Source organism: Tribolium madens, unplaced genomic scaffold (assembly GCF_015345945.1).
Source record: "Tribolium madens isolate multiple individuals breed KSU strain unplaced genomic scaffold, Tmad_KSU_1.1 Scaffold_2;HRSCAF=44;Tcas5.2_LGX, whole genome shotgun sequence".
Classification (NCBI taxonomy): domain Eukaryota; kingdom Metazoa; phylum Arthropoda; class Insecta; order Coleoptera; family Tenebrionidae; genus Tribolium; species Tribolium madens.
Genome location: NW_025400995.1, coordinates 7,257,852 through 7,271,975, shown reverse-complemented (window position 1 = coordinate 7,271,975; position 14,124 = coordinate 7,257,852). Strand labels below are relative to the sequence as shown.

At 29.4% G+C, this 14,124-nt stretch overlaps 1 long non-coding RNA gene across 1 annotated transcript; it reads right to left on the bottom strand.

Moving 5' to 3' along the window:
• Positions 1-13,893: 13,893 nt before the first annotated feature.
• LOC123006646 lies at positions 13,894-14,124 on the bottom strand. The gene is made up of 2 exons (XR_006412825.1): positions 14,082-14,124; positions 13,894-14,034 (listed from the first exon to the last, which is right to left on the bottom strand). It is a non-coding gene; the product is annotated as an uncharacterized LOC123006646 (long non-coding RNA).

Sequence of the window (14,124 nt, the reverse complement as noted above, 5' to 3'; positions counted from 1 at the left end):
TATTACTCTAAAAATCACAAGCCTTCACTTCCTATAATAAAATGTATCGTTTGAACAAAATTTATTCTTTTCAAAGAATACCTAAGTTAAATATTTGATGTGTAAAATTTGTTCTGTTATCTCGTCCATACTTGAACCATCAGCTTTCAACTACGAAAGCTTTCATGTACATATATATGCTTTATTATGTAATAACTTTGGAGCAACTATAGATGTAAAAAGCACGAAGGTAAAGACAAAGGTAAAAGAGCAACATAGAAACACAAAGTTTTTGGAGGAGTGTATCAATATAATGAAAAAGCATTGCGAGTGATAATAATTAATACAAAGTTCTTTTCTTGAAGATGATTTGTATCCTATTTTCGTTACGCATTCAGGAAACATAACTAATGTGCAAAATTTGCTATAAACAATAGGGTTGAAGGTTGGTGATGTCTGTATAGATTCCCACGGGATTCCCACGAATAAAATTCTTTGCCTGAGGCACTCTCAATTAGTATCCATGTTTATTTGGAAGGGAATATTGGGACATGTGTAAATACGAATTTACAAATGAGAGGAAAAAGTTAGAGGTTAAACAAAATAACTAATTTTCTGCTATCTCTATTTGAAATTCATTCAATTTAGCTTCGATTATTTCTTTTAAAACAGACCCGATCCGAAAAGACAACAAACAATAAAATCTAATTTCGAGAAAATAGACTTTGACCAGTAAATCCTCAAATTTCAAACAATGAGAATAAAATAAAATTTTGCGGCTAGTGGCCAGTCAATAGGAAATGTTTATGAGGCAGATGCAATATCACACCTGTATAGCGCACCGATAACAGTTATTTATGATATTGCAGATACAGCAAGCTCAGCAGGGTTTAAATCCGAATCAGTTTTGGTAAAATGCGTGCTAAACGCATTTTGAACAGATAACTCGCAAAAATGTTCAAATATATAAATCATAAAACGATTAATGGAATTCAAACACAATTTATGAGAAAAATCGCACACAATCACATTTTATCATTCATTTTCCTTTAACATGATCATTATTAGGAACAAGAACCACGAACCGGTTAAATTCCCGTCAAAAACACAAGCCACTTTTTACATAATTTTTTCTGCACCAAATTCCATTCAATGCCACACACATTCATTTCACAAATCAAAAAATTCAAAATTGGTGGATGCTCAAAAGTATTATCAAGAATTTTTAATATTAATATTAACATTTTTAATTACATAATTGTGCAATGTATTAATTAGGAGACACTCCCAATGTCACTAAAACTGTAGTCGTATTGAAAATGAATAAAAGAATTATTTGACAGATAGTTGATAAGAGAAATAAGTAACTTACTTAATCGTTTATTTTTGTTAAGATAGAAAGAGTATAAATTTCCCAATAAACTTTTAAAAGATGTAGACTTATCTCTATAATAAAAAACAAAAGTCAAAATTATATTAAATATATGAGAAGTAAAAGGTTACTTCTGGCAGTTGTAAACATGGCAATAATTAAAGGCATTGTGTGGTACTTAAGTGAATTACCTTTGCTGCTTCAAGCGTAAATACAATCTATTTTAATGTGCCGTCTACTCATTGAAATATTCTTTCCATTTTTATATCATTAAGATATAAAAATTTTCAACGAAAACATAAAATTCCAACTTACCGGATATTTTTTCTAAAAAATTGTTATATTAAAAGTTTAATATTCAATTTTGTTTCTGATGTATCGGAGTGCTTTCGTAATATGTTTGTTCAAGAAATAAATATTTATAAAGTTCCCTTAGGCTCCTTGTAAATTGAAGAAATTCGCTTTGAGGAAATTGGACTGATATTATGTGAGTTTATTTTATATAAGAAAAACACAAGCTATTAAAATAATGTTGTTGCTGATATTTTATTAGCAAAACTACTTTGCCCTAGTTTATCCAGACACCAAAATTGCTTGAATTTTAAATTTTTTAATAAATTTTTGTGCATAAGCGCCAAGTATACACATTAAATATTAACAAAATACCAAATTCAAAATTAATTGGGTAAAAGTTTTGTGGAAAATTAACTTACAGTCTTATAATAATCACTAAAAAGTGTAAGAATGTACTACCACAAGGGTCTGTTCAGAACAATTTGATTTGTAAGTTGAAAATCAATAAGTTTTTATAATCATTAAATTAGCCAAATTTAAATAAATTTTTGAAAAAAAATATTATACATAACAAAAATGATTTGATGCGTTTTAATTTTCAGAACGTGCCATTTAAAAAAGAAAAAAGAAAAACCCGTTTCATATACAATGTGTGTCACTCAGAAACAAAAAAGATACATTTACAATTCGCATCATGTTATTGGAATAAGAAACCATTCTAACCCGTTTTTATTTTTTAAAATAGTTAGAATACTTTCACAAACACCTAAAAACACAAATAGTTCAAATAAAAATTTAATGTGTGTTGTTGATGTTTAGTTGTAGTTTAATTTGCTAGCTATAGAGGTTATATATACTGTTATTGATTCTTTCGGGTGCAATCTGGGTTATACAGCTAATATTATTTTGTAATAAATAATTGTATTTTTTGCAGGTTTTAATCTAGACACAGATAGTCCAGGTGCTATATAAAGTAGTGGGAAAAAAATTAATTATGAGGTACATTTTGTGATTTATTTGGAATTGATAAACAAAATTATTTTGCATCTATATCGGTTTTTATGTTCTAAAAATGTGTCTTTTTTCTTTCAAAATGATACGTCCCGATAATTTAGATGTGTCAAATAATTCTAAATTGTGTTTTTTGCATTTTTGCAATATAGTAATGTTTTGAACCCTTTACCCAAGTAAAGGTTACAGAACATAAAGAACGAATTTACTTTCTCCTAAAACACCCTCTTCGAGATCTTGCATTTGCTCAAATCCATTTGTAATTATTAGTGTTAAGGATTTCTAGTTAATATGTAAATAAGAAAAACTCCAAACGCTATTTTTTACCAAGTACTATTAAACAAAATATACTTTGTTTAAGTTTATTAGTATCTCGCGTTATGAAATTCAAACATTTCATTACACTTCCCGAATTTTCAACATACTCAAACTTTTCCGTCTAAAATAAAACAAGAAGGCTACTGAAATGAATGTTTGTTTGCATCTTTTATTGTTAGGGAAACTTTTTATCATAAAATGTGTCAGTTTAAAAAAGTACATCACTGAAACATAGACTAAATAAAGTACAACGGATGTATGAAATGCAATCCATTTCAAAGCTCTGTTTAATTAAAAAATAATACATTCTAATGGATTTAATACATTACTAAATGAATATTTTTTACATTTACATTGAAATAATAATAAAGTTGTAATGGTAATTGAGTTGCTGCTAACTAAGAATGCTACAAACAAGGTTTAAAAAACTGACCCATTTTCTTACACGCTGAGATAAAAAAGAAAGAAGTATTGTTTCTTAAGCAATAAATGTGAAAAATTATCGCCCTTTGTTTGAGAAGCTTCGGTGTATAGCAAATAAAGAATGCGTAAATCAACAAACCTTTTCTACATAAAAAATATCACTGTTCATTATTATTAATCGGTCCGTTGCGTTGCTTTGTTTGCCGATGTCTTGCGTCAAATAAATGGCTGAAATTTCCGGGAAAATATTTAATGTTTTAACGATTTTCAGCCCTTGTGATCCTAACAGGATTGTGTTTTCTGTTGCCTAAACTAGTTACCGCGTTTTACTGATTTTTTCCGAATCAAACATTTCCTTCAATTAGTTCACCAAATCGAAATTTGTTTTGTTGGAAAAAATGTAGAACGAAAGTAAGTTTTGCAAACTCCAATCAGTTTTGATCAGCATGTATAAACCGCTTCGACGTGCATATCTTCCGAAACAAATTTTCCTTTATTACTTTCCGCTATCTACCACTCCTCAGTTGGGTCTCCAATCTACCAATTTAAAAAACGACTTCTGCTCTCTCAAACCTCGAATTTCAAAATCGAAATTCATAAAAGCGATCTTTTGTAAAATTTGTAACACAAAAGGCGCAATTAAACAAATTTGAAGAAAATTATATCAAATTTCTTAACAAAAAAATAACTATAAACTTCACGGTATTATTTTGTAAAAAAAGTAATAACTAACAAAATTTTAAGTTGCAAATGATTTTAATTTACTCTTTAATATACAGCGTGTTTCAGAACTCATGCCCCAATTTTTTTTATAGCTATTTAATGTTACTGATGATCTTGTATACCTACCTAGGTTTTTTCATAACTATTTAGTAAAGGTACAAAAATTTTGCCAATAAAAGCCACAAATAACATTAAACATAGTTATAATTTAGCATACAGCTTTCTTGTTTCCTCTTTAATAGCTTGCAGCAAAAAAACATAAAAAATGATATATTATAGTCAAAGTGCAAAATGTAAACCTTCATAATTTCGAAATTTTTATAGAAGGTATATACTCGTGCCCCAGAGAAAAATTTCAAGTAAGATAAGATTCCAGAAACATGGTAAAAATTTTTAAAAATTCTATTTGTCAAAAAATTCTGACGTTTATTTTTTAACATTTGACATTTTTTGTGTCTATTTAATGATGCTGATGATCTCGTATATGTTTTTTTATAATTATTTAGTAAAAGTACAAAAATTATTTTGACAATAAAAGCCACAAATAACATTAAGAGTTACAATTTAAAATACAGCTTCCTTCTTTCTCCTTCTAAGACTTTGTAGCAAAAAAACTTAAAAATAAATAGAGTCAAAGTGCAACATTTAAACTCTCATAACTTCGAAATTTTTATAGATAGTATTTTTTAACATTTTTTCCATGTTCCTGGTATTTTACCTTACATGTAATTTTTCTCTGGAGCGTGAGTTCTGGCGCTCCCTGTAAATAGAACTTTTTAAGATTTTTTCTGGTATCTTACTTGACTTGATGTTTAATTTTATTTTTATTTGAGGATGACCACCTTATGGTCGAAACACATATCGTGATTAAAATAAAAGTTTGGTGTTTTTGAGAATTTTAAAATTTCAACTATGTATTTATTTGATTTCATTGCTACTTAGATTATTTTTAATAATGTTATAAAATTTAAATTACCTTGAATTCAACACAAACGTAGTAAATTATCTCTAAATAAGAGTTTTTTTTCCTACTTGAATAAATAAACTTTACATACGAAAAAATTGATTGCGTTTTCTACAATTACGTAGAGCCATCTATCGAACTTGTCTGCAACTTCAGGGTAAATTTGAAAAAAAATTATTTGGCTTTTAGGAACTTATAAATATTGTTTTGTAGATAATAATAACCATTTTAATATAACAATTTAAAAATTGGCGTAACTTTTATAGTTATTTTTAAGGAAGTAAATAACTACGTAACCAACCCCAAATTTCTTCTTTATCCACAGTTTACGAAGGATGTGGTGCCCTCGCACTGCTGTTAAACTTTCGAGGAACTAACAACTCAAACAGACGATCAATACGTATCTTGCAGATTTTTTGCTCGTAAATTCTCGAAGCAGTTTTACCAATAGATGTCCTCATTAAGCAAATTATGTATTTTGATTTCATAAACAAAATATATAACATATATTTAACAATTTTTACAATTATTTTAAAATTTGTGCCACCAAAATAATTAAAAATGTACATATTAGGAAAATACCCTTCGTGATAATAAGAGAGAGAAAGAATAAAGAAGTTTAAGAATCGCTCCCATCTCTAACAAGAACACGAACCCTAGAATTTTGTGAATGAAATGCAACAGCTAGTCGTTCAATACTACCATCGCCCGATTTAGAGCTTTCATCTCTCTTCTAGCGTTTCTTTTCTTTTAAATTAAATGGCTCTTGTGTTCTCTGAGTTAAACAGAACACTTTGTGGACAAATCATCGATTACATAAATTAAATTACTCTTCTGAATTGCTAAGTGTTTGTCTTACGCTATTCTCCTTTTGTCAATGAAATAATTCACAAATCTCGAATCAATGAATGGATATCAAACAATTTTCCTTTGATACGGATCCAGGTCAGAACGTCTAGCGTTCATTCAGTGGTTTTACGACTAAGAAAAGCAACAAACGGGACGAAATACAACATGTATCGTCTGCCCAAAAATATACCGTTTTTAAGACTTATATTTAACTTTCACTAATTTTTCTGGTGGTTCAGCCACAAGACACCATTTTTTAGCCCCCACCGAATAAACCCAAACCGATCTCTAATGCCGCTACAGACCAGTTCTATTATTATTAAAGACTTTATTCACCCTCGATTTTATATAAGATAATTTAATATACATAATTTGGCACGCTTATTACTTAAACGTCTCAATTAACAGAATATCCTGAATAGGGCCCTGACCACCGTAAAGCGTGTGGTATTAAAGAGTAAAAATCGTGAAAAATCGTAAAAACGGTATACGAGTATCTTTGAGCAAACTTTAACTACATATTTAAAACATTAGTCAAAATACGTTACTACTTAACATAATATGAGTTAGTAGACTACATATAATTTACGTAGGCAGTTGTAGTGCTAAGATCTTTGTGAGTAATAGGTGTGAATCATCGACTAGGAAATGTTTAAATTAAATGGAAGGTGAGGAGCAGTCTAAACTGTTAATTCAAAGGTTATTTAGTGTCAGTAGAATCGAGAATGTTCTATTGTTCTTAGAATATAGGCTTGCTCGTGCTAAGTAGTCATACTCACATTATTAAACTTATTTAGGTTAATACCCGTAGGGTAGACCGTTTCAAAAAATCAAATTGTTGTGATGAACCTTTATAGAATAAAATCGTATTATCTTTGTAAAAAAAGGGTTTTAAAACGAGGAAGATACCTTTAGCGTCTTTATAAATCGCTTCAAATATAATGCTTTGAGGAATAAATAAGCTTTTAAATCCTTTTGTAAATGTCCACTTACGGTTGCTTTGTTAAGACAAAAAATAAAGGGCTTTAAATCTGAAACTTCTATAAGAGCCACCACCCTTCTCGTTTTCAATGAACTTTCCAAATGAGGCGTTTCGCCTCACCCCAAATTAATTTGTAAAATACTAATCGAAATTTCAAAACTTTAAACTACTCCCAAGATTCTATATTTAGAACACCGAGAACTGTCGATACTGCCGCAAGACACTTTTCAGCACTCGTATTTCACATTTTTGATTCAGCTGTGGCCTAGATTTTTGTTTACCTAATTTCATTGTAGTCAAGTTTGAGCAGTTTGAACAAGAGATTAATATCTAATTCTAAATAATTTTTGCCTTAAGAAAATCCAAATACCTACAAAACAAAGACAAATACGAAATCCTAACAAATGCATTATTTAATCTCTTAAAGAAATATTAAAAAAACAATCGCATTTTTTACTTAAAATTTGGTATCTCGTGCACGTTTTTAAAACCTGCCTGCAGAAAAGCGGATCTCGTAAGCAGACCGGCTAACATAGAATTTTCATTTTTACTCAAGTTTTTTAGACTTGTTGTTAGACAGTTCGTATTTGGCTAGCAGCAAACCAGGATCTATCACTCAATCTCTAATACTCTCTGTCACAAACCTGTTTCACCGATGGAACTTTTCTGATATAAACCCGATACAAGACGGAGAAATCGTAAATGAAAAATACCACAACCAAAGCATTTATTGGCATGGTAACAGCAAAAAAAACAGTTACTCAAATACTTAGGTTTAACAATACTTTATTTCACAATAATAAATATAAATAGACAAATCTAAATCTTTCCTTATACTTCCAATTCTATTCGATTCTATTTGACGTCAGTAGAGGCATTGTAGTTTTCTTTTCATAAAATATTCCTAAAATAGTCTTCAAGCTCTTTAGGAATCAAAAACCAGTTATATTTAGACTGTCATACTTTATGGTGTTATTTTCTATTATAATCTCTTTTATACACATTCTGTTTACATTGAAAATTTCGTCTGAAATCTAAATTATTTTAACACAAATGAAATACCATTTAAGTTTTCTTTTTGTTATGTTAATTTGTCAAGGTTTAGGTCTCAAAATAAAAAAAATAGGCCAAAATTAGACTACGAGCTAGAGTAAACTTAATTGGATTTCACTGATGTGTGTTAAATAGATAGTCCATCTGCTTCACTGATCTAAGCATAACAAAATGTTCTGAATTTAGGACATTGAAAGCTGTTTATTCAATCTATGATTATATCGGCAAAGACTGTAGTAAATTATAAGAGTTGATTTCACATAAATTTAGATACACTACGTTTCTGGACATTTATTGTTATTATGAAACCCGGGTGTAGTAAAGGAAACCAAATATCTGAACACTGAAAGATAATATATTTATTGAATTTTCTGTATCATAAAAATCTCATAAATAAACATAAGATTTATTAGAAAAAAGTTTAACTGGCGTTAACAACCAAGCAATCTAAAAATAAAATGAACTGTAAGTCGTTCTTCAATAAGCAAATTTAATTAAACTTACAAACGGATTCCTCTCATTTTACAGAATGGTCCAAATTTCTCTTTGGCTGACAACTCGAATTCTACAATTGGTATTAAAGAAACTTTCAGTTAATAACGTATTTTTTTGAGTAAATACAAGTTTTAGGTGATTATTGATTGCTATATCGTAGAATAACGTAAATCTTTTTCAGAAATTAGAGCTTTGAATTATCCTGTGATAATTATTCATAGCTTATGAATCATAAGCATTTGTGTTGCTGGAGCGTGTAAACGACAGGACAGCTTTAGTCCAGTTGGAGGTAATTTTTAGGACAATTCCTAAGCTGCCAAATAATAACACCAAAGTAAAAAAAAACAATAATTTAAATGGTGGAACTAAGTACACTACAAGCATTATATTATACAAATTTAACTAAGTTCCGGGCAGTTTAGTAAATTACTACTACTTATTACATGAAAGTAAATTAAAATTTGCGTTAGGCAATGGAGCAGAAACAAAATTAGTATTTTCATTAAGTTTTTTTTTTGATTTTCCATCAAATAGAGATGTGGTAGAAAACTTAAACAAAGCAAATTAAATGGTTAAAACTATTTTTAAACTCTATGAAAAGGAAATATTCAGCAAATGACTAAAATGCCGCTTCGGTATTTGAATCACAAAAATTGATCGATTAAGAGAAATTTGATGCATTATTTAATTGCATATTCAATCAACTATTCATCACTCAGTACATCAATCCTTGATTAAGCATTTATCAATACAATAGCATCAGAATGATTATGCAAAGTGAATCTAAAATATTCCAATCTAAGCTGCAGTGTAGATTGCTCTTAATTAAAATGTGACGTATATCTCTGATTTCTCTAAAATTGTCTCAGTTAAAATCATATTAAAGCTAAACTAATTTGCTATTTTAATTAAATTTTGATATTTAATTTGAAGAAAATCGTAATCTAAAAATTGAATTAAAAATACGTAAATCTACAAGTAAAAATTGCTCTTAAGTGTTCATAAGTAGACAAGCGATACGAGACCTAAAGTGCATCATTCACCTGGCGCAGTTTTCTTTACGCTTAGTTTCTTATTAATAAATTACTAGGCTTAATTAAAATTTTGCACACCTGAACTTCTAAAAATAAATAAACCAATAAATTTTGAATGAAAACGTTTTGTGGTATAACTCATTTGTGGGAAACTATATGTAGTTTATTTTGATCGTTAAGGTTTAGTTAGTCGATACAAAGCCGTTGTGAGGTGCAAAATTTATCTTTTATGGCTCCATAAACAGACAAAATTTTATCGATACTGTTCAGAAAATAATGAAGCTATCAGCATGTAATCATCTTAAGTGAACGCGTTCTTGGTTCTTCCTATTATAGTCGATTTTTAATCCTGGTTCCTGAGCACACAAATCTAGACGAAACGACTTGGATGATCTGAATTTAGACGAAAGATACGTTTCAGAAAGCATCACTAAGACATATCTGAACGGTTCTTATACCAGTTTATTATTGGCAAACAATATCGCTGGAATTTTCCTAATGTCATTATCATTGATATTGGTGTATAATTTAACACTGGCGATGCCACCTGTGCTCGGTAATTAAAAATTAATTAGCCTAATATTGCACATGAATGCAAGGCGCTATGATTTCAAATTTAAACTAAATTTTTTAAAACAATTGAATTGGTATATTTTATAACCCTAAGGTTTATAAAATTTTCGCCTCTTGTACTTATCTAGACAGTATTTAAACTGTTAATGATAATTATTAATTTTGCCAAGTTAAAAACTCGTATAATAACAGGAATGATAATCTTCCACAGTTGAATATTTCGGTTCTTTTATGACTTTTGATTGCGGTGCGAACATTTTATTTGCTGAAACTGATGAATTCTTTATGAAATCTTTCTCAATGCTTAAACCGCATAACTAAACTTCAGAAGTAAATTCAACAACATTGCGAGAAACGCAAAAAGTATCTTTGTAATTTCTGTTTCTCAAAATGCCAAATTTTAATGAATTAGATTAGATGTTTCCAATCATAACTTTGATATTTTTACTTTTTTAGCTTTGCATTGATCATTTTCTATCTTCAAACCGTAAATCTCTCATAAATTTTATATAATTTTTCTAAAATAATTTATAAGCAACATAGAAATAAATGCAAAACTTAAAAAATAAATGACGAGTGATTTGCCTCAAACTCGAAAATTGCTACATAAATTTTTTAACATATTTAAACACTTTACAATCAACTCTGTTTTACACTCACTTAAAAACCAAACATTTAAACACTTCACAATTAACACTATTTTGAACCCACTAAAAACGATATATTTAAAAACATTTCTCAATTATCACTGTAATACACTCACTAAAAAACACATACTCAAACATTCACAATTAACACATCTACATATTTAAACACCTCACAATTATGATTGTTTTGCACTCACTTAAAAACCACATACAGGGTGTCCCAGCGAGTTGAAAAAGTCCATTAGTGACCTTTAAATAGTAAAATTAAAAACAAAATTATATAGGACATTGGTAGATACTAAGCTAGTCAATCGCCTAAAATACCGTATGTTTCTTTGCATTTTTAGATGTAGATTTTTAAAACAATGTTTTTCCGCTAAACTTGTTTTAGTCGATTTTGCTTAGTTTTAGAAATAGACGGTTTTTTTGACGAATACATACACTTTTTAAAAATTGATTACACAAAAACTAAGACAGATAGAACAAATTTTTTCTTACTTCTGTAAAAAAGAAAGTACAGAATTTAAAGCTGTAGCAATTTTTTAGTGTTTTGCATTTGTAAAGATTAATAAATTAAGAACTCAAATTATATCAAATACAACGAGATCCAAAAATTTGTCGTAAACTACTTCCCTGGAAGACGAAATGGCAGAGGGGATTTTGACCCATAATTAACTTACCCGAAGAAGATAGTCGGGGACTTAAACCTTTTTGTAATTACACCCAAAACCAAAAATCACAAATGTTTGAAGATTTTTAAATAAACATCCGATAAAGTGATTTTTTATAAATTAATGAATACCGCTCTCTTTCCGATTTCTAATTTTAATTTAAACCGTGCAAAACAGTGTTAATTGTGAAATGTTTAAACATGTGGTTTTTAAGTGAGTGCAAAACAGAGTTGTTTGTGAAGTGTTTACATATGTGGTTTTTCAGTGAGAGCAATACAGTGCTAATTGTGAAGTGTTTAAATTTGTGGTTTTTATTGACTGCAAAACAGTGATAATAGTGAAGTGTTTAAATACAGGCTGTCCCAGCGAGTTGAAAGAGTCCATTAGTGTCCTTTAAATGGTAAAATTTAAAAAAAATGTATAGGAACATTGATAGATACTAATCTACACTACATCTAAAAATACAAAGAAACATACCGTGTTTTATTTAAAAAAACACAAATTTGTATCGTAACTTATTTTTGGGACATGCTGTATGGTTGAAAATAATTTTAGGTGATGCACTAGATTAGTATCTATCAATGTCCTATATAATTTTTTTTAATTTTACCATTTAAAGGACACTAATGGACTTTTTCAACTCGCTGGGACACCCTGTATTTAAACACTTAACGATTATCACTGTTTTGCACTCAATAAAGACCACAAATTTAAACACTTCACAATTAACACTGTATTGCTCTCACTTAAAAACCACATATTTAAACACTTCACAATCAATTCTGTTTTAGACTCACTTACAAACCACATATTTAAGCATTTCACAATTAACACTGTTTTGCACTTTGTAACGGTTTAAATTAAAATTATAAATTGGAAAGAGGGCGGTATTCATTAATTTATAAAAAAATCACGTAATCGGTTGTTTCTTTAAAAAAAATTCAAACATTTGTCATTTTTGGTTTTGCGTGTAATCACAAAAAGTTTAAAGTCCCCGAATATGTTCTTCGGGTAAGTTAATTATGGGTCAAAATCCCCTCTGCATTTCGTCTTCTAGGGAAGTAGTTTACGACTAATTTTTGGATCTCGTCTGTTGTATTTGATATAATCTGGGTTATTTTGATGATTCGTAATTAGGATATTTACCATCGCCTGTGCCCCTACGGAAAATCAATTACGTGGCGCCCTGAAAATTCAAGATCGAACTCCGTCGACCCGCTGACTACCGGCATTCGTGAGGGCTATCATTCAGACGTGTTTGTTGTATATTGTAAAGAAATTAAATAAAGCCTCACAACTTACTAAAAATCTACATGTTCAAACACTTCACGATTATCACTGTTTTGCACTCACTAAAAACCACAAATTTAATCACTTCAATTAACACTGTATTGTTCTCACTTAAAAACTACATATTTAAACACTTCCCAATCAACTCTGTTTTGCACTCACTTAAAAATCATATACTTCTCTGATTTTTGAAGAGGAAGGTGCAAATCCAAAAAAAATAAAAAATTAAGTCTAAATATTTCAAAAACGGTTAAACTTAGGTATACGAAAAGCTGATAAAAATTCTCTTAAAATCACTTGAGTAATCCGAAAATGCAATAAAACACATAACTTTCTATTTAAAATAACAAAGTTGATACCCACTTACGGGTATCCAAAAATGCCACCATTTTGAAAAAAAAAAAACTTTCAATACTTCTAATGTGGGGTTTAGCCGAAACAGTCTGTATGTATATGGACTTTTCATTTTACATAAGTACCATAGGTAATATATACAGGGTTATTCATAAATATGAAGCAATATTTGAACTCGGAATGTGGGTATGGAAATTTGTTTTTTTGTAATAACTTCGGAACCATTTGACCAAATATTATAAAATTTGAAATGGTTACTTGCGAGAACATACCTTTTAAACTAGTAATTTCGAAAACCGGATACATCTACTCAATTTTCGGTGCCAGTAATTACAGGTCATATTTTCTGTGCTTTTTCGTTTGTTTTTTTTGGCCTCTTAATTTTTTTTTGTCAAAACAATAGAGTAACCAATTTTGAATAAAAAAACGCATAACCTTTAATACCTCTAAAATGGACCGTTGTAAAGATATTTTAATTTAAAGTGAGACCTACACAACACTGAAAGCAAAAAGTATGAGTGACATCTACGGCAACAAATGACCATGGTCACATATTTTGCTGTCAGGCATCTGTCAACTTGAAATTGGACGATTATCAGACAATTAATCGAAAATATTTAATAAAAGAGTTTAGCCAAACATAACTTAGAATAAATCCAAATGGATCTCCTAGCATTTAATTCATGAAAAATTTACAAAAATTTATCGTCAAAGTTAAAAGATTCCTGGCAGGGATTTATGTGACCATGGTCATTAATTACCGTGGATACCACTTATTCAAAATTCATATTTTCAGCGTTGCAGTCCTTACTTTAAATTAAAATATCTTTAAAACTGTCCATTTCAATGGTATAAAAGGTGTAACGGTTTTATTTTGTTAATTTTATTTAAAACGTCCTAAATCTAATTACACTATATTTTCGCCGGTCTAGGGGGCGTCAGAGGGCCCTAGAGATGCTTGGGGACTGTAAGATCGTTGATGCAACCTCATCTAGCATTCAACTAAAAAGACCAAAACATAATAAAATACCGTATCGTGTTTACCTTACCTGCTCCCGTCATTTGGGTTTTAGAGTCATTTTCCGTTTTGTT